Below are 21,937 nucleotides of genomic sequence, written 5' to 3' on the forward strand. Positions count from 1 at the left end.
TTTAACAGGAACAAATATGATAAGAGTAATAGGCAAGTATGTGTATATATGTATGTCTTTATACACAAGCAATATGGATTCAGTGAGACTTTTTTTGGCTCCTGGACAGCATTTGGTAGTATTAATCAGGCATTACATTGATTTTGATTGCATTTTTATTCTGAAAGGATAATTCACTGTTATACATCAGACATTTTTAAACAACAAGTCTTGTGTTCACAGAAAGGCATAATGGCTTTATTGACTACAATAAGTTATCAAAGTACAACAGAGAAGACAAATTATGTGCATGAACTGTGATTATGTTTCTCATGTTCCAAGGGCTATTTCTGTGTGTTTTTCATAAGGGTAAATGTGTTCTTGAGACAACCCCATCTATACATGTGCTTAATTTTACTTTCCTCTGTAGCTTATGACCTATTTGAATGAATAATGATGGAAATTATCTAAAGGCTGCTACCATTAATGGAATGACTGACACTGACCTATGCAAGGGGGAATTCACCAGTTAGGAGGGAAGGGGGAAGGGCCGGGGGGTGGAAACACCCCATTATAAAGACACTGTGCTATTATAATGTTGAAGCATTGTCCATATCTCATGACAGAGTTGTGGCCAGCAGCTGAACAGCCTCTTTTCATATCCCTTTCCTCTTCCTGATCAGGATTGCCACAAGCTACTGTTATGTATTGGGATCACTCCTGATTGTAACTTTGAAGTCCTTACATAAGGCTTCAGACTACCCTTGAGTACATGGATATGTCTGATTTAAACAGGATCCTTGTAAGAGACTAGATGCATGCAGTTAAAATTTGAAATACACAGGAACTGTGAACATTTGGCATTTCTAGTAGTCATGCTTGGTGCCCAAGTACCATGAAGAAATTATTTTCATTTTATCAATGTAAAAATAAAACTCTTATGTTCTTTGCCAGTAATAATTTAGATTAGGAAACCTCTCTCTATCTACAGGGTAGATATCTACATCTGACCTAGTCATTTCAGGCTCCTTTCATTGTCAACACACAAATGTTTCTAGCTGGTGATTCTGGTGACCTATTTTAGATATAATTTATTTTAAGGTAAAATGAAAATTAAATGAGGTTGATCCTACCTGCAGTTTTCTGGCTTAGTGAAAATTGTTTATTTTACCAAAAACAGTCTGTTTTTTAAAATTAATTAATTACTTTCTTTTTTGTTTATTTTTATTTGGTGGACTCTGATGGTTCTTAGTGTCACACAAACACACAAGAAATTTTCTTTCCCCAAAAAAAGTTGCAATCTATTCAAAGAGCAGACAAAATTTCATATGTAGTCTACAATAGGCTTGTATGAGCCGGAGGTGGTGCTATACTGAAGAGAGCAAAACAGCATAAAAATGATTTATCACAAGTAACTATTGTATAAAACCTCTTGATTTATCATCCAAGTACTTAATTTAAACTACAAATAACTTCTTGCACAACCACTGGCTTTAAGTCTTAGGAATGTGTATGTACATGATGAGATAAAAAGAATTATTATCGTATTAACTGTAGGAAATAAAGATCAAAGGTTATGATCATGACTCTTCCTGAACTAAAACTATGCTTTGCCTCAAAGTGATACCTCAGCTGTCCTGAAAATGTAATGAACAATACTTAAGGCCATATTTATATTGGCATTGGCTTATCTTTAGTATTTTTGTATAAACTTAAATAAAATAATTTCCTTCAGCAAATGCTTAAATAATTTCTGCATGAAATATTCAGAGTATTACATTCTCCATATAGTCTTTAGCTGATTATTTTATTTGACAATACAGATATCAAGCTGGCATAGAATTTCCTCAAAGGCTGTGTTTTTCATTTTTCCTGGTGTTATTTTTGTAAGAGCGAGAAGGACTAAAAGTTATCTCTCCCTCTTTTTATTACATTGAAACATCTGTATGTCTTTCTAACATGCAACCAAAAATTCTGTGAGTGGAACAGGAATCTGGGTAATTTCTTAAAAAAAAAAAAAATCTTCTAATTCATGAGAAAATATACTTGTGCAAAAGTCAGAATTAACATACATATATGCAGCCAACATTAAATAAAATGCATATAATGAACTTGGCAATAGATTAATTCTAAGTGAATAAATACTAATTTGCCGTTGTAAGTGGCCTTTGCTATCTGATACAGCTATAGAAATTATTCTTTCAAATCTCCCCATATATAGTTCATAAACTCAAAGACCACACTGCAAACAAATTGTTATATCTGGCTTTTGCTTGCTAGCCATACAACTTGAAAAATGTGAATTATTCTTATGCAGACCTACAATCTTACATTCTTTTTAGAAGGGTGTGGAGGCTAACGATTACGTCATGTGGGACATAGATCTTAGAAAGCAGTGCTGCCATGGAAAAGCACCTCACCGAGGCCTAGGACACTGATACTGTTCCAGTTGTTCCTGACTTTGACCCTGTTGCAATCAATCTTTTCCTAATGTTCACACATATGGAAGAGAATGGCTTTCTAGTATCTACTTGCAACTGTTGAGAAGGATGTATCTGATCATTCATATCAATTTAAAATGGTGCCACTATGAATTTTCGATGTTATAAATCTTTTTTTTTTTTTTAGCTTTGAGTTTTTAATGATGTTTAATTAAAATTCCTCTTTGACTCCATTTGTTGACAGTTTTAGGGGCTGATTATCAGCTGAAGGGCTACTAGATCTTCTTAAATTGCTCTAGCTCCCAGCATGCTCCCTTCATCCCAAATGACAGTATACAATCACTGACACAGAGTCCACGGACAGTTCAGGACTTGGACATCAGCCCCACAAAGGAAGGATGCTGAAAGAAAAACAGTTGTGATGTAAGATGGTTGCTCTAGTGCATTTTTAAAAAGAGCGCATAGATGCAGCACAGCTGGCTGAAACGAAATCCAGACAAGACACATGTGGATGCAGTGGGAAAGGAAAATGTTTAATAATATAAAAAAAGCCATAAACATTACCTCGTAGTAACATCAAAGTGGTTCTCAAATTTTGTCTCCTTTTGTACTTACTATTGCTTCCAGACACTCTTTATTAGGTTGTAGTCTTCTAGACAGAGGCTTTCTTAGATACTGTGTGACATACATTCTGTCACCTACTAACACACTTTCCTCAGTACAGTCTACCTGGGGAAGACAGAGGATATTACTGAGAAGTTTTAGGCTTTCTGATAGATGGCACACCATTAGACCATAGAAAGCACAATAACAGACCTCTTCACCAATGATCCTGGTGTTCGGTATTCAGTGCACTCTCTCCAGACACACCACAGAAGATATCTCTGGCTCTGGAGTAAGGAAAATTCCACACATACCCATTTACAGTCTACAGCAGTGGAGTACTCTCCTGACCACTGACCTCATGCAAGGATGTTACATTTACCGTGGTATAGGTGCATGTTTACGTCTCTGTACTTCAAGAAACAGAGTATGAAAAAAGCAAAATTGTCCAGTCCACACTCATCTTAAATATATTATAGCTCAGTTTTCAAAAACTCCTAACTTGTTTTCTTCCAACACCCTGTCCCACATGAAAGTGTTTACTCATTATTTTCATGAGCATTTTGTGAAGTGTTAGGAAAGAAGTAAAACAGGTAGAGAACTCTGGCTTTTCTAGGTGACAGGGAAAACATGTCTTTCCTCTTGCATAAGAAGGTAAGGGGAAAATCAAAGGGATTCTTATGATTTTTGAGAGAAAGAATAGAGATCTGTATGGGAAACTACACTTATCACACAGATGAGAGAACAGATTAGGAAGAAGAAAGCTATTTCAACCATAGGACCTTTGTACTGGGACAAAAAATCAGCTGTCACATTCCTTACCTGTCACAAATGTTGAATTGATTTAACTCAATAAAACTTCCAAATTCTGATCACATTCCCCCTCCCCCCACCTTTTTTTTTTTTTCAAATTTAGTATAATAATAACTGATAATTTTGTTATTTAGAGGGAAGAAAGGCACTTTATTTTCTCCTCCCAAATATGAAAACTTTTATACAGGCATAGATGCATGCTGGACATCATTCTCAAGCTTAATCCAATTTATTTTCTTAATTAATACCCCATTGCTATTCTTTCTTTTTCCTTTATGGAAGAGGAAAGACACACTCAGAAGATTAAGTTCTTGAGAAATTGTCTGAGATAGGATTTTTTTTAATGACTTCAGGATTCTTCCTCATCTAATTTCAGTAATTAGAGACTTGTTACCATCTAAATTTGATAGCTGTAATAAAACATACATTTTTTGTTTCTGGATGTAAGCTAAAACCAGTAAAATGAAATGGTTTAAATGTCATCAAGTAAAATCAATAACATGTTCTCCATTAGGAAGTATGTGCTGTGTCACTAGCACATATTTCTTTAGGTCATGAGATAAGACAAAAGTGAATCTGATTTAACCATAGTCTACCTGGTAGAACATTCACAGTCTTCCTGATCAGTTTTGTCTTTTGACAAAATATACCTGATGCAAAGGTTTATTGTTGATAGTTTCCACAATGACCATATATACCCTTTCTGATGAGAGCTGTCTCATACTATAAGCAAAATTTATTTTAAGAGATGCACATGCCTACATATGAAAATTCAACTTTATCAAAGTTCTTCCAGAACAGGTAAGATTAAAAAAAAAAAATTTTTTAAATCCAATTGTCAAATTATTTCACACATAAATTCTCAATCACTCCAAAGGTTTAAATACTACTAGAAATTAAAAAGATCATGTTTATGCAACTGAGGATCATATGCTTTTCTTTTTTTTTCAGATAGACATTACATTGTAATTGTGGAAAGCCCCAGCAATGTTTGAGTTTCTAGAAAGGTATAGAAGCCTAGTCATTCATAACATGCTGAAGAAGGGATATTTAGTCTCTACACTTGCAATCAGTCATGCATATTTGCCTGTAAAAGCTCTGAGAGGGTCTTTCACATTTCTAGGGATAGCCGGGTGCTTAAAGTTATGTGTGTGCTTATTGTTTGCAGGATCAGAGTTGAATTTCTGCTCCTGAAAGTCATGTAAAAAGAATCTAGAGGATCTAGATCTAGTCACATAGGTGCTCTCAATAGTCAAGTGAGAAAAATAGATACCTCCAGTGGGTAATTCTTCCCAGCAGTCTTAGTCACTGGTCTTAAAAAGGGATAAGCTGTCCTTTGGAGATGTCTCAGTCTTCTTTGTAGACATAGGGAACCTAAAAAAGACCACAACAATTCAGACGATAGATTATTTTGGCTGACATGAATCCTATCCTTTGTCATTCTTACTTCATTGTGTTAAAATGTTTACAGGTTTCTGTGATTGTCTTATCTTTCTTGTTTACAAAACACATTAATGCAACTGGTGGGAGAACTGGTAAATACATATTCATTAAAATGTTGTGTTTCTAAGGACATGGTTATCAAACGTGTTGCATGATAATTCCAATCTCATTTTCAGTTGTGTTTTTCGCTAGTTCCCTTTGAACACCTGATTCAAGACATCCAGTTTTACACACCTGCATTTTATACAGTTTCCCTTAAGAAATCTGAGACTAAGAAAGGCCAGTATATAAGTGCTAATGACAGTATCATAGAATCATAGAATGGCTCTGGTTCGAAGGGACCTTAAAGATCATCTATTTCCAACCACCCTCCATAGGCAGGAATGACATGTCTTTGTCATTCTTTGTAAGGCTATAGTATGAAACATGGTAGGAACAAATCATGCATTTTTGGTACCATTTTAAGATAATTTTGCTTTACAAAAAGGACCTTGTTTGAATATTCATATTAAAGAAGCAAATGACCACTTTCTTATTCATCCAGAAAAAAGCCTTTTACTATACGTTTATTCAAAATATGGTAAAACATTGTCTATCTTTTCTTGTCTCATGATGTGCAAATTAGATTCAAAACAACAAAGTGATAACACCACTAGAAGAATGTTATGCTATATCAAACTGAACTTTGCAAACACATTATACATTTAGGAGTATACTGAAATATGCAGTGAAACAAATGGAAAGATAATACAACTAAACAGTTCAGATAAATCAGCATTCATGTGACTTTACTCAAAAGAGTATGTACAGGTACTCAAGTATGCTTCAAATGCTTTTCACAGGAAAAAAAAAACAACAACAACAACATACACACAAAACAATTTCATATTTCTAAACTGAAGTCAGTTAATATGTAGAACAGAATGTATTTTAAAATCTACTCACTTGGATGGGGATGGAGGATGCATACAGACATACAACAATGATCTCTGGGCCCATTCTTGTTCTGCAAACAATGTGTTCTGTGTCCACAAGCAAGCTACATTTTGTGTTCTCTATTCTCTTGTTAGTAAAATGGGAATAATTTAGACTTACCTATATGCACAATTTGCAAGTAAGAATGTCAGTTGAGCACATTTACACAATGCTTGGACTTAGAAGACAGACACATGTATGTCCAGGGAGAGTATGAACATGCGAAGGAAGTTGGATAACGTGGATTCTATAATTCTTCTTCGATTTATTGGTATGTAATACAGCCTAAGGTCCTTTCTTCATGTTAAGGCTATACAATCAAGCATAAAACATGACTACCATGTATGTCAGTACAAAAATATTCCTATCCAGTAGCAATCCTAATGCTTTTGAGCTGGTAGTGTTTCCTGCTAAGGCCGGTTAGGCAGGTGGAGGATGCTTCCAGCTCTGCTGCTGCATTGCTGGGCTTCACTCTTGCATATGCATTGCTGATACCTAGCATAAGGGTGAAATAAGACTCAGGAAGATTTTCCTCAGGGTTATAAATACATGGTTGAGATGGACCTCAGCACCCCCAAGGTAAAAGTGTTCCCTGTTTCTGCCAGGGAATGCCTGCATGCCATGTTTCCACTGTAAGTAGAAAATTGTGTGTTCTTTTTAAAGAAAAATACTTTATAGTTGCCATCTTAAATTCTATTTAAATTAATTCTATCTAAAACACAATCTTAAATTCTATTTTCAGCTAGTGCTAAAAGTAAGGGAGGCTGTCAAGGAAGGGCCACTTTTCTGTATTGTTCTAAGGACCACTTGTAAATATGAATAAAAGCATGAATATTACGGAATCACAGAATCACAAAGTAGTTGAGGTTGGAAGGGACCTCTGGAGGTCATCTGGTCCAACCTCCTGCTCAAGCAGAGTCACATGCCCAGAACCTCTTGCCTCCACAGCCTCTCTGGGCAAGCTGTTTCAGTGCTTAGTCGCAACCTGCACAGTAAAGGAGAGTTTCTGGGTGTTCAGAGGGAGCCTCCTGTGTTCCAGTTTGTGCCTGTTGCCTCTGGTCTTGGTACTGGGCACCACTGAAAAGAGCCTGGCTCTACTCTCTTTGCACCCTCGCTTCAGGTATTTATACACACTGATAAGACCCCTCTGAACCCCACTTCAGGCTGAACAGTCTCAACTCTCTCAGACAATATGTAGGAACAAGCACAGAACAAGACAGATCACTTCATCCAAAGACTACATCTTCTAAACTGAACAATGAATCTAAATAAATTGGAGGTCAGCAGCTGAGAAAAGAAGGTAAGAGTAGTTAGGAAAAAAAAGAGTCACTCCTTTTTAGAAAAAGTGCTATTTATAAATAAATAAGTTCTTTACGAGTAAAGAGGTTGCTGTCATATACAATGTAAGTGCTATGGCTAAGAAAAGGTGAAAGGGAGAAGTAGTGATTTTCTTCCCTATTAAAAAGAGTGTTTTGTTTTGTTTTGTGTTGTGTTGTTTTGTTATCTCAAATAACTCAAAGGCACAGTGGATTCCTGTATAAAAACACAGTGAAGAGCAAGCTCTGTCATTTTACCATGAGGTAAACTTGCTGGGTTTAGCCCCTGGCCAGGGTGTAGGACTGACCTCAGCAAGTTTACCTTGTGGTAATAGTAACAGGCTTTGATCTTTACTTTGTTTTCACCTCAAGAGAGCTCATGCTTGTTAGTTACCTGAAGGTAAAATTCACAGCTTCTTTTATCACCAAAGCTAAGCCCATGAAGCAAACAGACTGGGAATAGGAAGAAATGAGAGTTGATATATGGCATATAGACATCAAAGGGCTTGATTTGCTTCTTCAAGAAGAAAAATGAAATTTAAAAATGAGATATGAGGCAGTAGGCATGGTAGAAATGGTATTAATGGTTATATAGTATGATCGCATGCTACGTACAATTACTTCACAGTAGCGTTTTAGGCAAATAAGGCAGGGAGAAGAAAAGAGGAGAAATGTAGGAAAGCAAGGAAATAAAGGGTGGAGCACAGATGGGGAGACAATCAAGACAGAGACAAACATTTTAGTTCTGGGAACTAGAGCAATGAGAATCTGGAGCAGAAAAGCATGAGATACGATGCATTTGGGGGTGCAATGGATGGTGAGCCAAAAAGAGTGAGCGTGAGCAAGAAGCCTGCAACAGTTTTATGACAGTAACAACACCAGAGATGATCTGAGGCCAACTGTGGGAAATCTGACGGGCTGTTTAAGCAGTCAGGAACCCAGCATATAGTGGAACGATGAGTGGTAGTGCACAACATTATGGACTGGTTTCTAAAAATGTAAGATTGGCTGATTGGGATGTTTCATGTAGGGAGGAGGTCACAAAGAAATCAAGAAAGGGAAGATAACAAGAATCTGCAACGGGACACAGGGATGACATCTGGAAGAAAGAACATGTGGGGAGCCACCACTTAGCCTTGCTCTGTCCTTGGCCATAATTGCATGTACTCAGCAAAATGTTTACCATGTAATATTCACTGTGTTTCCATACTTTTGCTAGTGTTACAGATTGCTGTAGCTATTTCTATACTGTCATATGAATAATTGTTTTTTGTTGCTGTTGTTGTTGTTTTCAAGATCAGACTCCTTTGAGTGCTAATTTAGTCAGGTTATATATTTCAGAGTAAACAGCTTGCTTTGCCTAAGTACTTCTGTTAACTGAACAGTCTGCCCTGAGGCAAGCAAATCCAACGCCAAAGAGGGATGCACCCTTCATATTCTACTAATTGATTGAAGGGGCAAATGATCTATAGGAAAAGTTGCATCATTAACTTAATTGAGGGCAAAGCCTAATTAGAGGGGAAATGAAGTAGACAGAGCCAGAGACACAGCAGGCCTTCATGTGAGATGTCAACAAACAGACATTGTAACTAAAACCAGACAGCAACTGCAGCACTTCATTTACATCTTCAATTTCAATGTGAAAACATTTACAGTGATTGTGACGTGTATGTGAGATTTCAGAGGAGGAATGCAAGAAGTTAACATAGCTAAACTGAAAGCAGCACGTTTAGTGTTATGGAAAAAAATAATATCAACTGACTAAAGTTGCTTTAAAATATCTTTAGCAAGCTAAAATTACTTATGACTGCATTTGCACTTCTCCAGTATATTTGAATTTGACAGTCCTGAGGAAATCCAGCAAGAACTACAACAAATTTTACAGTAACAAGTAAATAAGCTCAGTAAATTCTAGCAGATGACATTGCTTCAGTTTCACTCTACATAATTCACAAATGAAAACGCAAAATGTCACTTTTGCATGTTTGTTTTTTAAATGGTTACTCTATGCAGTTACTTTCCTGGAGTTCCCTTGCTTGCACAAAGGGAGTTTCCGTCACAATCATGAGCTTCTGAGCTGTGAACTGGCAGTGTTAAATTCTAGAGGCTTGTTAAGTATTTTAAACATTAGTTTAATATCTGAACTAAAACAGGTGGCAGTGGTCATTTCAGGACCTTTTCCCCTGCTTTTTAGATGCTTCTTTTTTTTTTTTTTTGGCATGCAGCTCATTTTTTTACGAACTGCATGAATACAAACAAAACCTTTTCATAAGAAAAGCCACTTAAGTGAAATGAGGAATGCAAGCAGACATGTTTTGGCTATGGTGCAAGTCTTAAAAGTATATAGGCATTATTGTACAATTCAACTGCAGTCACATGGATATTCTGTGTCTTTTAAAAAGCTGGGCCCTGCATCTGCCCCCCAGATATGCGCAAAATTTGTGTGTGTATATATAATTCAACAGTGTGTAGATGTGTTTATATATGGAAAAGAAGAGTGAATTTTATTGTGAAAATCAAACCTATACAGAGCCTGAAAAAGCATTACATACTAATTCAATAAAATAGTTTTGCGCTGACCTTTTTTGTATTCAAAGAAAAATTATCAACAGTTTGCAGATCCACAAACCTCACATTTTATTAATGAATGTCATTACCAAAGAACTGAGTCATCCTTGTGTCTACAACAACTGAACATTACATAGATGTTTCTATATATTTCCTCTCCATACTTTCTGTTTCCTTTGCAGGCACAACCATCCTCATATCCCATCTCCTTCCATACAAATGAACACATATGCTTAAAACTCTGGCCTGGATCTACTGATGAAGCTCTGAAACAAGAAAATTCCCAATGACTTCCTAGAAGATTTTACTTTTGTTGGCTCACAGTGTCATCCCTAAATTAATCTAAGAGTTTTTTTTTTCTCAAGACAAGAGTAGTGGGAGCCACTGATTCAACCAGGATAACACTAGCTCCCTTGTAATTCAAATTCTCACATATAAAGCCTGAAAACAGTGACTTTAGACAGAAGACAGGAAGAGACTCCACTGAGTACAGTATTAGTAATTATCTATGTTGTGTGACAAGGATCACTAAATACACCTAAATTCAGCCTGACAAATGCATATTGTGCCATTCTTGCAGCTAAAAACCTTCAGGGCAAATCTTTTAATTCTCTGAAAGTACGCTAGCTCAAAGCACATTTTGGTGGAAAATGGAATTTATAAAATTAAGGGTTTCAAGACAGCAGTAATTACAGTAGCCTACAAATCACTGGAGCAGTCTCTCTTATTTCAGCTTTGTAGTAAAGTTTGTTGTAAACTAGGTAATAAGAGGAAATCCTGCTTGGATCATACTAGAGTACAATAGCTGAATGTTAACACATTTATTATCACCTGTCACATCCTTATGAATGCATCATTGTGAACATGCATTTGGATCTAGGACAGCATCATTAATCATCATTCCAAAAAAAACACAGTAGTTAATTATTTGTCTCAACATATTGCATTTAAATCATCCTCCTCATTAAATCAATTATGAAACAATGTAAGTATACTAATTGAGCTACTGAGAATTAGAGCATTGTTGCAAAATAGAAATGGAAGGAAACTACAGAACCCTATTCTGACTGTCAAGTATATAAAGTCTATTTATTTTATTCTTTAGCAGAAATTACACAGTTTGGGAATCAAATTAGGAAGACTTTCCAGGGTATATTAGCTGGGGTCTGGCAATGTTATACCTTTGTCATATGGCTTTTTACATCTTGGAACACAAGCAGACTTATGCGTATTCATAATATATACTGTTAACATATCTTATGATGCAAAGAAGTTTTTAATACTTCCCATTTTTCTCAGTGGAATACAGTAAACAGTGGAGGCTATTGAACCCTCTACATTTTTGAAAATATTGTCCAAATTTATATCAAATTCACTTTTTTAAAAGTGGCATTCACTGAAGCAAATATTGGGATGAGTATATCTGAACTAGCTGCTCCAGGCTCCCATTATAGCAAGACGAAGGAAACAAGAAGTCTTAAGACTTGATTCATATGACTTATTTTAGATATCTGCTCTGGGATGAGATGAATCACATCCTAGAATTGTCTATTTTTCTTTGTTGACCTGACAGGGAGTCCAAGCCTTCTAGCTGTCAAGATGAAGATGTCTACACTTCACTAATCTAAATTCAGCCTAAAATCCATCAACCTGGAATACACATAACATGAATCTCAAAACTCAAAAGAAAAGAATGAAGAGATGCAGGCCTGTGATTATTTGCACCTGTGACATCACAGAAGACAAGAAACCATGCCAAGAAGTTGGTTGCAAGGATTTTTGGGATGCAGCCTATCACATGGATATAATGCAAATATAATGCAAGTCATCTCATGAATGGAAATACTACTACCAATAACAGCAAGTAACTTGTTGGGAAATATATTATTTCCAAATACTGCTAATATATTAACAGTATGGTTTTTATATTTTATTTTGTTTTCACAGGATTCCCATAAAAAAGTATAAATGCTCTAACCCATTTTTTTTTCAGTTCTTAGTCTTTTTACTGTGATATTCCGTTCCCACTCATACTAATTTTGTCCAGTCCAAGAAATAACTTTAGCCATTCTGAAGTGTCACATTTAAATCAGCTGGACCTGACTTGATTCTTCCTTACTGATGCAAAATACTTTATTAATTTCCTTGCTCACTAATTTTGTCTTGCTTTTCCTTAGTAAGAATATAAGTCACACATCTCTTTCTGAAAGGAAAGATGTATCTTGTAGAGTACGTTTTGCTTTGCTATCTCTGGCATCTGGTTTGTTCTGAGGAAAAAAAACTTTACTGATTAATTTCAGCAGCAAATCAGTTCCATCTCCAGTGCTAACTTAGATATTTTGGCTTCAGTTTTCATGTAGGTCCCCCAAAGCACAGGGGCATGCCACTGTGTTCAAGAACAGTTCCCAATGGCATTGCATGAAACCTTGCCTAAGCAGTGCCCAGATATTGCCTTTTTCACTTTACAAATTAATTGTTGGATTTGTAGTAATTTGTAGAGGACTTGATAGTCCTCTCCTCTAAAGGAAACAAGTAGCTCATACAAGATGTAGAGGACTGCACAGTGTGGGACATCCCATCAAATTTTATCTTTCTTTTTCATAGCTGGATGCATCAGCAACATGACAAATATCTTTATCTTTCAAATAGACACTCTTTTTCAGAACATCACTAGAATGGTTGTAGCTATTGGCAGATTCCTTTTCCTTTTCTCTCACAAGTTACAACAGGAAAATGTTTATCATTTTTCATCTTTCGCAACTGCCAGATTAAAATTAGAGACTAGAAATTTCTGTCAGTTTTTATTACCAAGCCTCCCAAATCAGTCTCCTGCCAAATGAACTACAATCATTAGTGCCTTTTTTTCCCCCCAAAGAAATTAAAAATAAAAACAAAAAAGAGAGAGAGAAGAGAAGAAGAAATAAATATATCTGTCTACATTACTTTCATAAGAAAATGAGAAATGTAAGAATACATATTCCATACCCCCATTGGAAATTCCATCTTCCAAATTTTCAATAAGTAACAACCATTTGTCAACAATTACCACTTGGTGCTATATAACACTTCTTTCAAAATATTTGGGGATACCTACTGTGTAGTAACTATGGGCAAATATTGATTTTTAATACATTTATTATATATATATATATGTGAGATTGTTACTGGTGAAAAGATGAAGAACTTTCAGAATAATATTATACTAAATCATGCCTCATTTTATTTTTAATAACATGTAAATAGTCACATTAAACTTGCAAAACAAAATTAAATCCTACAAATTGTGTAGGGTTAATTGACTTGCAAGTGTTTTTTTTTTTTCTTTACTGTCTGCACACACCAAAATTCAGCACATTCTGCATTTAATAATTCTGAAATGATTACAGAACATACATTGTTAATTAGGAACTAAACTTCATTTTACACAAAGAATTGACATCTCCTTTTCATCTAAAATATGCAAACTGATCTTGATGCAAATAAATGTTGAATTTTGCAGACTCAGTAGTAAAGCAAAGCAAATTTGTCAGATTTACCAAACTGTCAGATTGCAATGACTCTGATTTTGTAATTAAAGGATACATACTCTTTCTGAACTTCTCACAGACAAAAGCACACCAATCCCAATGACAGTAACAGAGTATGTTGCCACTGTCTTTGGTGTGTAGAGGATCAATCCCAGAAAACAGAAACATTTGCTAACATGATGGAATAGGGGCAGCCGTTAGTGGAGCTTGTTTCCAGGAAGTCAAAAGCTGATCAGCTCTACACTTAGCAGGAGATGTCAACACAGTCTATAGAAATTATGATGGGCTCTTCAGATTACACGAAGAAATTGTGACTTTCTCTAAAAGGTCATATGTAAAACATTCTCCTCAGATACATTCTCCCTAGATACATTCTCCTCAAATCAGATTGGCAGTTTACACAACATAATTTATTAATTTAGGCATTGTTCTTTTGCAAATAACTTAAAAGTTATCTGTAGAAGATGCTTTAGAAAGAACACAAATGCAATCAATACTTTATGTATTTATTTATTTTAATAAAGATCTTAACACATGAACAGCTCAAAAATCACAAACTATGAAGGTAAAAGTCTTCCTCCTCCTTCTGCTGGGAGGCAGGTTTCTGCACACAGCAAAACAAGTGGGGATATTATTTCAGTTGCAATAGCCACAGTATTTTCACTACTTCTTTCTGGTACTCAAGATAAGTAAAATAAAATAAAATAAAATTAAATTAAAATAAAATAAAATAAAATAAAATAAAATAAAATAAAATAAAAATAAAATAAAATAAAATAAAATAAAATAAAATAAACTGTCTAGCTCCCCAAGGCATGCTCCTGAGCAAATCCCAACTCTTCAAAGCTGGGTCAGGGAAGACAGGATTTACCTCAACAGGATTCATGAATGGATTAACATGACAAATAAACTGTTAATCCAGGTAGTAGCCAACTATTAATAAACAATGTTCATGAATTTAGTGGTTTGAACTCTTTTCTCCCACTGCATTTTGAGCTTGGAGGGTGAGTACAAACTAGACTCCTATCTAGGGGTAAATGTAAAGATCATGTGGGTGAACAAATGCAGATGAATCCATCCTGTGATCTTCAAAATGGTTTTAATATGATTAGGGAGAAGTCACTTCAGACTTTGGATCTGAAAGAAAGAAGCTATTTTGGCTACTCTTCAATTTCATTTTCTCTAAAAGACATAAGTGTCTCTCTCTAGACATGATGGTGGGAATGAGGTAGAGGGAAGCACTTGCAACCTACCACTTTTTCTGTTTTGACATGTATCTGGCAGCTATTAATGGTTTTCCATTGGGAAGTCATAACTGAAATCCATCTCTTTTTACTAAAAAACAGCAAGCAAAATAAACAAGCAAAAACACACACAGAAACACAAAACAAACAAAACAACAACAAAAACAAAAACAACACCAAAACTATTACACTGGTACTTGTTAGCAACCGGTTAGCAGACCAGTACAAAAATATTTTAGGTATCACTGGATGATTTCTTTTTCTCCTTTGGAAATGTGAAAAAAAATGGTCTAAGGATACCTCTTCACTTGTTATTTGGTTTTACTTTTCTGGCTGTTAGTGTCAAATCTCAGCAAATTTATCTGGAGAAAAAGAAATCCCAGCCACACCAGTTTAAGTTCAAGTATTCCAATTTATATTGGTATGAAGAGAAAAAAAAGATTGTGAAGAATTACTTAATAATAAGCTTTCATTTCAAGGGTTTATTTCATTTAAATAATTTAAATTAAATGTAAACCAAAAAGAATAGCATGTATATGATGCAAGTGCCAACAAAAACAGTTATCTAGATTGGACAAAATTATCTAAGCAAAATTTTCTTTCGCCTTTCCTGAGTATTGAGCTGTATCATTTTACTGTGAATTTTAGTCTACTCACCGACTGCAGGACTCAGTCTTTCATCTGGAGTGACTAAGGCTGCCAGAAATATTTCAGCATTACAGATAGCTTTAATCCCTGTGTCTCTATATGTTTGCATTAGCTAGTTTTTATTGTCCAATAAAAAAAAAAAAAGCATCCCAAATTTTGGCTGAGTACATAAAGTATAAAATACTTCAGAGGAATGCATGGTCAGTTTATATATGAGACGTCTTTCATTCATACAATAACTGGTTTAAAGTTCTGTCTGTTAGGAAACTGTATTTATTTTTAATTATGCTTAAAACAAAGTATAATTGTAATGAGAGGAGGGGATGATATTTGTTTATTTGTAAAACACAAAAATTCAACAATTGCACCAATTGTACTTTTCTCAAGATGTTAGGCATGTAGTTTATTTTTTTCCATAACATAGGAGTCCTTGGTGATAAGTTTGCAATTAAAGGGTTCTGAAAAGATTTTTTTTTGTTTTGTTTTTTTAAAAGTAGATGTCTTATTGAAAAAAAAAAACAAAAACAGTCCCTAGAGGGTTGCAAGAGGGGAAGAAAAAGAGTAAAAGTTCATTTCAACATAGTGATTTATAGGGAAAGGCTCAGCAGCTTACATAAAACCGAAAGGGGAAGTGGTCAAACATTGGGTCAAACCTCCATTCACATGTTTTGTAATAAAAGGCTGACTGTAGCCTTTGAGCCTTGCTTCCAGTCACAGACAATGGCAATTGCAGAGCAAGACTAATAACAGGATTTAGCATAAATCCACCACAGGAAGTGAACAGTTGTACTGGCAAATAATTAGCCAGGGAACTTTTTATGGCAACATCAGGATGCTCTCAGTGCTTTAAAGCATTGTCTACAACTGTGATCATGAAAACAACAGCAGCAAAAACAAAACATCTCCCTGTTTGTAGAAGAATTTTATTTGTAGATCATGTTTATAACATTTTAATTATGTTTCTTCTTTCACAAATTTTGTGGCAATAGTAAGTATTGCTTGCACATTTTGTAACCAATGTGTAAGTATTGTGTTTTTTTTAAAATGTTCTTCCCCCCCCCCCACCCACCCCGTTGATTTTTATTTTTTATTGCAAGGTGAATTGTGTTTATTTCACATGTCTAACAAGTGGGTTCAAAGCAACACTTTGATCTTGAACCCCTGCCAGATTCCAAGAGCTGAAAACCCCCTGTGCTGTAAAAGTAGACCTGTACTCACAAAGCCCGGCTAATTTGCAAAGGAATGTCAAAATTAATGGCACAGCTGACTGGTGTGTTGTGGTGCACTCTACAGTTTTTCTGATGAACAGTGATCTGCTTTTCTCCACATGTTCATTTGTCACTGGTTTAGAAGGCTAAGTTTAAGTATCACTTCTCCTTCTCTAGGTGAGGAACTTCTAAAGCATTAAAACATTGTATTAAAAGCAAAAGTAAAAATTAGGGAAAAAAAAAACACAACACACAACCAACCAACCAACAAACAAACAAACAAAAACCCACAGCCAACTAAGAGGTCACAGACCACATACTATGAAAATTTTAGTTTTCAGAAAAAGAGAATTTTCTAGGTGTAATCCAATGTAATTTGATTTGTAGAAAGAAGTTTTTAAAAATTTACAAGAACTGTAAGGAATTTTAGCTAAGAAAAATTACTTAGATCCTATATAAACTCTTTCAATACCTTTGTATATCTTTATTCTTCATCATTTCTGCCTAGTGAGAGATATTTTTCTTCTGGAAGTGGGATACATTATTGAACCTCTCCTAATAAAACTCTCCATCTCATTTCCGTTGGCTTTGTATATCCACTCTCTAGCCACAGGCAAAACAAACAAACACACAAACAAAACATACATATTGTGTGGAGACTGTTCTCCACAGAAACTAGAAATATAAAGAGAGGGTCAAAATTTCACACTATTGACCTTATATATAAAGCGTACAGCAACAGTCCTTACAGATGTAAATCCAGTGGGATTTTATAGGCAATAATCTTAAAACTGACATCTTAAAACCAGTAGCAGGAGTGAACATCCCATTCCCTCCTATGGGATGCTTTGCAGATGTTAGTCTATTACATTAAGGCAAGGTCTAACAATTTCAGGGCTTGTTTCTACCATTAATACACTTACAACAGTTGGAAATGTATCTGTATCATTTTGTTGTTGTTGTTGTTATTGCCAGTCCTTACTTATGTAAAGAAAAGCAACAATGAAATCTTTGGATCCTGAATTATGATATAAATGGAGAAACATAGGTCCAGAACTGCACAGTGGTTATCCAAAAACCTCTGTAGAAGCTAGGGGGGAGGAAGGTACCTCAGACCACCCCTAGAATTGCAAATCATGACTGTATGGCTCAGCTGGCTGCCCAACCCAGATCATGGAAAGAAAATAACTACAAAATCTATAAAAATTCTATGCCTTTCCAGATTCAGGCTATATCTGCACAGTTGATGGTGAGGTTGTAATGTACTCCTAGATATGTGCTACCTAAGTACTGCCAACAACAGCAAAAGTACAGAAGCAAAAGCTTTTGTGCACACTAGAAACTGGATTATAACCTCTCCGGTGTCCTTAAGTGCATTCATTCACTTTACTGTGTGGACACAAGTGTGCCCAGCACTCATGCTGTGTTAACAGGCATACGTTAAGACAATGAAGTATACACGGGGTTTTTTGTGTAAATAGGCAAAACCGAAAAAGGGCAGGAGAAAGGAAATAGTATTAGCTGTAATGTCACAAGTAAGGAACTGAGGCATAGAAATATTACCAACTGGATTTTCAGAAGGATTAAAGCAGCATGATTTTATTGACTGTGCTGCATTAACATCAAATGTGGTTTGACCCTTATTGATTTCTTCAAAGTGTGACTGGAAGCAGAACAGGAACCAAAACCAGGTCAATATTCAACCCACAAAACCATAATTTCTTTCCTTATTTCTTTTCTATATCTAGGGGGAAAAAAAAAAAAAAAAAGACACTTGCCTGTAGGGTGACTTAACATACTGCTAAGTTTCTACTTGCAAAAATCCAATCTATCTCATTTTAACTAATTCTAATTTTGAATCCTGTCTTTGGCTTTCTGCCTCAGACTTCTCACAAGATTTTTGTTTTGAGGTGTTTTTATTTTTTTTTCCTTCCTCTTTTGAGAAGGGAGATAGTAAATGTGAATAATTATTTTTTCCATGAGAAAGCAATCTTTTGTAGTCAAGTTTGACATCACTGACATTGCTTAGTTACTTTAAGTTTAGACTAAAACTGTGGTATTTATACTGTGAAAATCGCTAGGAGGTTCCAAATGAATGATTTATGTGAGCTTCTAGTAAGTTGTTATGTTTTTTAATGTTCTGTATATGGGACCTGTTGTCTGTGTTGTTTTGTTTGCATTCTTGGAGAATTATGTTATAAACACTAAAATTATTCTTTTTTTTTTTTTTTTTTTAATGGTTCATACAGAATAGCTAGATCAAACTGGGCATCAAATAAAACTCCCCAAAAGATAAATTTGTTTCTGAATACAGTTATAGAAATGCAATGTCCATTTAAGTGGAATGTGCATATTGTACAAGAACTGGTATACACTGTATACTATGTCTAGATATTTAGAGAGGATGAGAGCAGTGAGAAATCATCTGAGGAATGAGGCAAGGGGTCAGATTTTGAATTCAAAACACACACAAGTTTCTATCAGCAGCAGTAAGTAAATGGATCAATAACACTATAGCTATTCTACCAAGTTTTATGGTTAGGACTATCTCTAAAGTTTGAAGTGCATCTTCACTCTGTTAACTGTAATTCTGTAAAAGTGAAAGCAAGCGAACAAACAAATAAAAAAAAAAGGAAAAAAGAGAAAACCCTCTGTACATCAACTTTCTACGTATACATTCAGAGTTGTATCTACCTGCTCGATAAGAACAACAACAATAATGACAATAATAATAATAATAAATTTTAGCTTTCCTATACTACTGTATGCATAAAATTCAGCTTAATTGTGTGGAAAATGCAGCAAAGTAAAGCAAGTGCTAGTATTTTTACCAAAACAATATATTTAGTGACAGTGCCTTTATATACGTTGAAAAATATTTTTGGACTATTTCTACTTAAGATGTGTTTGCATGGTTGTCATGACTCTTGCCCCCATTAGGAACATATATATGTTGAAGTGGTTGTTCTTCAACTTCCACATAATTTTACTCTATATTTACTGTGGAAGATACTGTAGAGAAGTTACTCTGAGATCCAAGCAGCCTAAACCATGCACACAATATGAGATGACTTAACCAACAAATGTTTTGAAAGTAAGTATACCTTACACTTTTGTTACTCATATCTGTCTTTCATATGTTAAATTACAGATAAAATTAGCATATCAAATGAAGAAAAGAAAGATTCCTATGCTAGCATTGTTTTGTTAGCATTAATTTCTTATTTCCTATTCTATATAGGGTGAAGGTTTTTGAAGTTGCAGTGTTTCAAAACGTTGCAAGTTTTGTGAAAAAATGAAAAGGTTCTTCCACAGTTAAATGCAGGTTTAATGGCCATTCATCATTAAGAAGTTTTTAAATTAGATTGCACAGAAATTGGCTCTCTACACTATAGCACTAAACATTTTAATAATTTGCAAGAAAGTGTTAAACAATTGCTAATGAAATTTATAGGTGACAAAAGCAAAAATAGCAGAATGGTAAATGTCAATACAATTAATCGAAAAAGGCATCTGCATTGTTTGAGAAGCATAAAAATGTATTTTGAAATGAAAAAGCTCAGGCCACATTTTAAAGATGAGGGTCTATTTCAGCCACTGCTACCTAGAAAAGGACTATCATAGGAAAAAAAAATAAATCTCCCATTAAGCTTGAGCTATTATTCTATGACTAACAAGACCTGAAGTTATTCTTGGATTTATAAGCAGAGAAATATGAAATAGGTGTAAGGGGATCATAGTACCTCAAGTACAACTATTACTACAATTCTGAATTCAGATTCCTACACCTGAGGAATGTGTTATTGCATTGGATAGATATGCACCAGAGATGAAAGAAACACTAGCAAAATTAAGATTGGAAAATTTTTGTTATTGTTAAAGATTTAATGAGGACATGGATAGCAGAGGGATTTTCAGTCTAGTGTTCAAATACTGTATGAAAGTGAAAGGCTGACAAGAGGGAGTCTTGAAATAAAACACACTTTTTAACAGCAGTGGTAATTAACCATTGAGACAAAGCTCACTAATATGCTTGTAATATACAACATAGGTAACTCCAAATGTACTGGTTTTCTTAATGCAGCTATCAGGCTTGAAGCAGGTAGGAATTCAGAAGAACCTCATGTCTTCTGTTAAACAGGTCAGATCAGATTATCACAACAGGCTGTTAGCAAATTCTGACTATCTTAATTAAGTGGATGTGCTCAAAGTGATAATTTGTGCAAAACCTGGAGTACTAAGACTCCTCTGTGGAGTCTCATCTCTTCCCTTGGAAGAAGTTAACGCCACATCCTGAGCACAGGATGAGAGCCTCAGGCATATTGATCAGGATCTCCATTAACTTTAACCATCTTGATTAATTTACTGGTCTAGATTGACAGTCAATGGAGAGAAGAACCTCAGCAGGGTAGCTTATCCCATCATGATAAATGTTGAAGCTAGACAAGAATGCTTCACTCTGCTTTTCTCTTGCCACAGAGAACAGAAATTTAAATGAGTTGTGTAAATGAGGAGCAAGAATCACATTACCTAATTCCAGCTGCTGACATCAATAACGAGGAGAGAAATAAGCACTTTTTGGACTCAATTCAATTGACCTTCTTTGGATATCTTCTCTAGGACAAAAAGAATCAAATGAAAGAAGTGCTTGACTTCTTTTATTGACAGTCTCAATAAACATTTCCGTATACTAAGAAGCTGCAAAATCTAACAGATGATATAAATTTTCAAAATTAAGAACTAACTCAATAAATGGCATGTACCAGGATGTACATGCCATGTGACTCTGTGTGTACCATGACTCTTGTGTGTACCAGGATGTACATGCCATTGTGACTCTGAGGCCCTCTGGCATGGAACAGCACACAGATATGTTATTATTTTACCCTTTAAAAATCATTCTCTCACTCTTTAAAAATCAGTATCTTACCTAGTATCTTATCCTAAAACAGAAGTTGTGCTGAAGGATGCTATCTGACACAGGACAAAACTATGATTGGAACTGTTCTACCAATGTAACAGTATGGCTTTCTGTATTTCAGAGCCTCCAAGTTCCTTAATTTATCAGTATGAATACAATATTAGAGCCCGATCTTCTTAATAGTCACTACCATAGATGTCTTTACTTCCATACATACTGCTGATTTCAACACAAAATAATAGCACTGGGTC

General features: G+C 35.1%; 1 long non-coding RNA gene across 2 annotated transcripts in view; it reads right to left on the bottom strand.

The window, feature by feature from the left end:
- Window positions 1-1,879: 1,879 nt before the first annotated feature.
- The window catches only part of LOC118257337 (uncharacterized), a 24,274-nt gene continuing 4,216 nt past the window's right edge, over window positions 1,880-21,937 (bottom strand). Inside the window, exons 1-5 of one of the 2 annotated variants that reach the window (XR_004781527.2) lie at window positions 21,296-21,323; window positions 5,110-5,210; window positions 3,237-3,310; window positions 3,036-3,149; window positions 1,880-2,821 (exon numbers count right to left, since the gene is read on the bottom strand). This is a non-coding gene — a long non-coding RNA (uncharacterized LOC118257337). Of the gene's footprint in view, window positions 2,822-3,035; window positions 3,150-3,236; window positions 3,311-5,109; window positions 5,211-21,295; window positions 21,324-21,937 lie in introns of those variants that run through there. The other variant, XR_004781526.2, reaches the window with a different exon arrangement.

The sequence above is a fragment of the Cygnus atratus genome, chromosome 1, assembly GCF_013377495.2.
Source record: "Cygnus atratus isolate AKBS03 ecotype Queensland, Australia chromosome 1, CAtr_DNAZoo_HiC_assembly, whole genome shotgun sequence".
Lineage (NCBI taxonomy): Eukaryota > Metazoa > Chordata > Aves > Anseriformes > Anatidae > Cygnus > Cygnus atratus.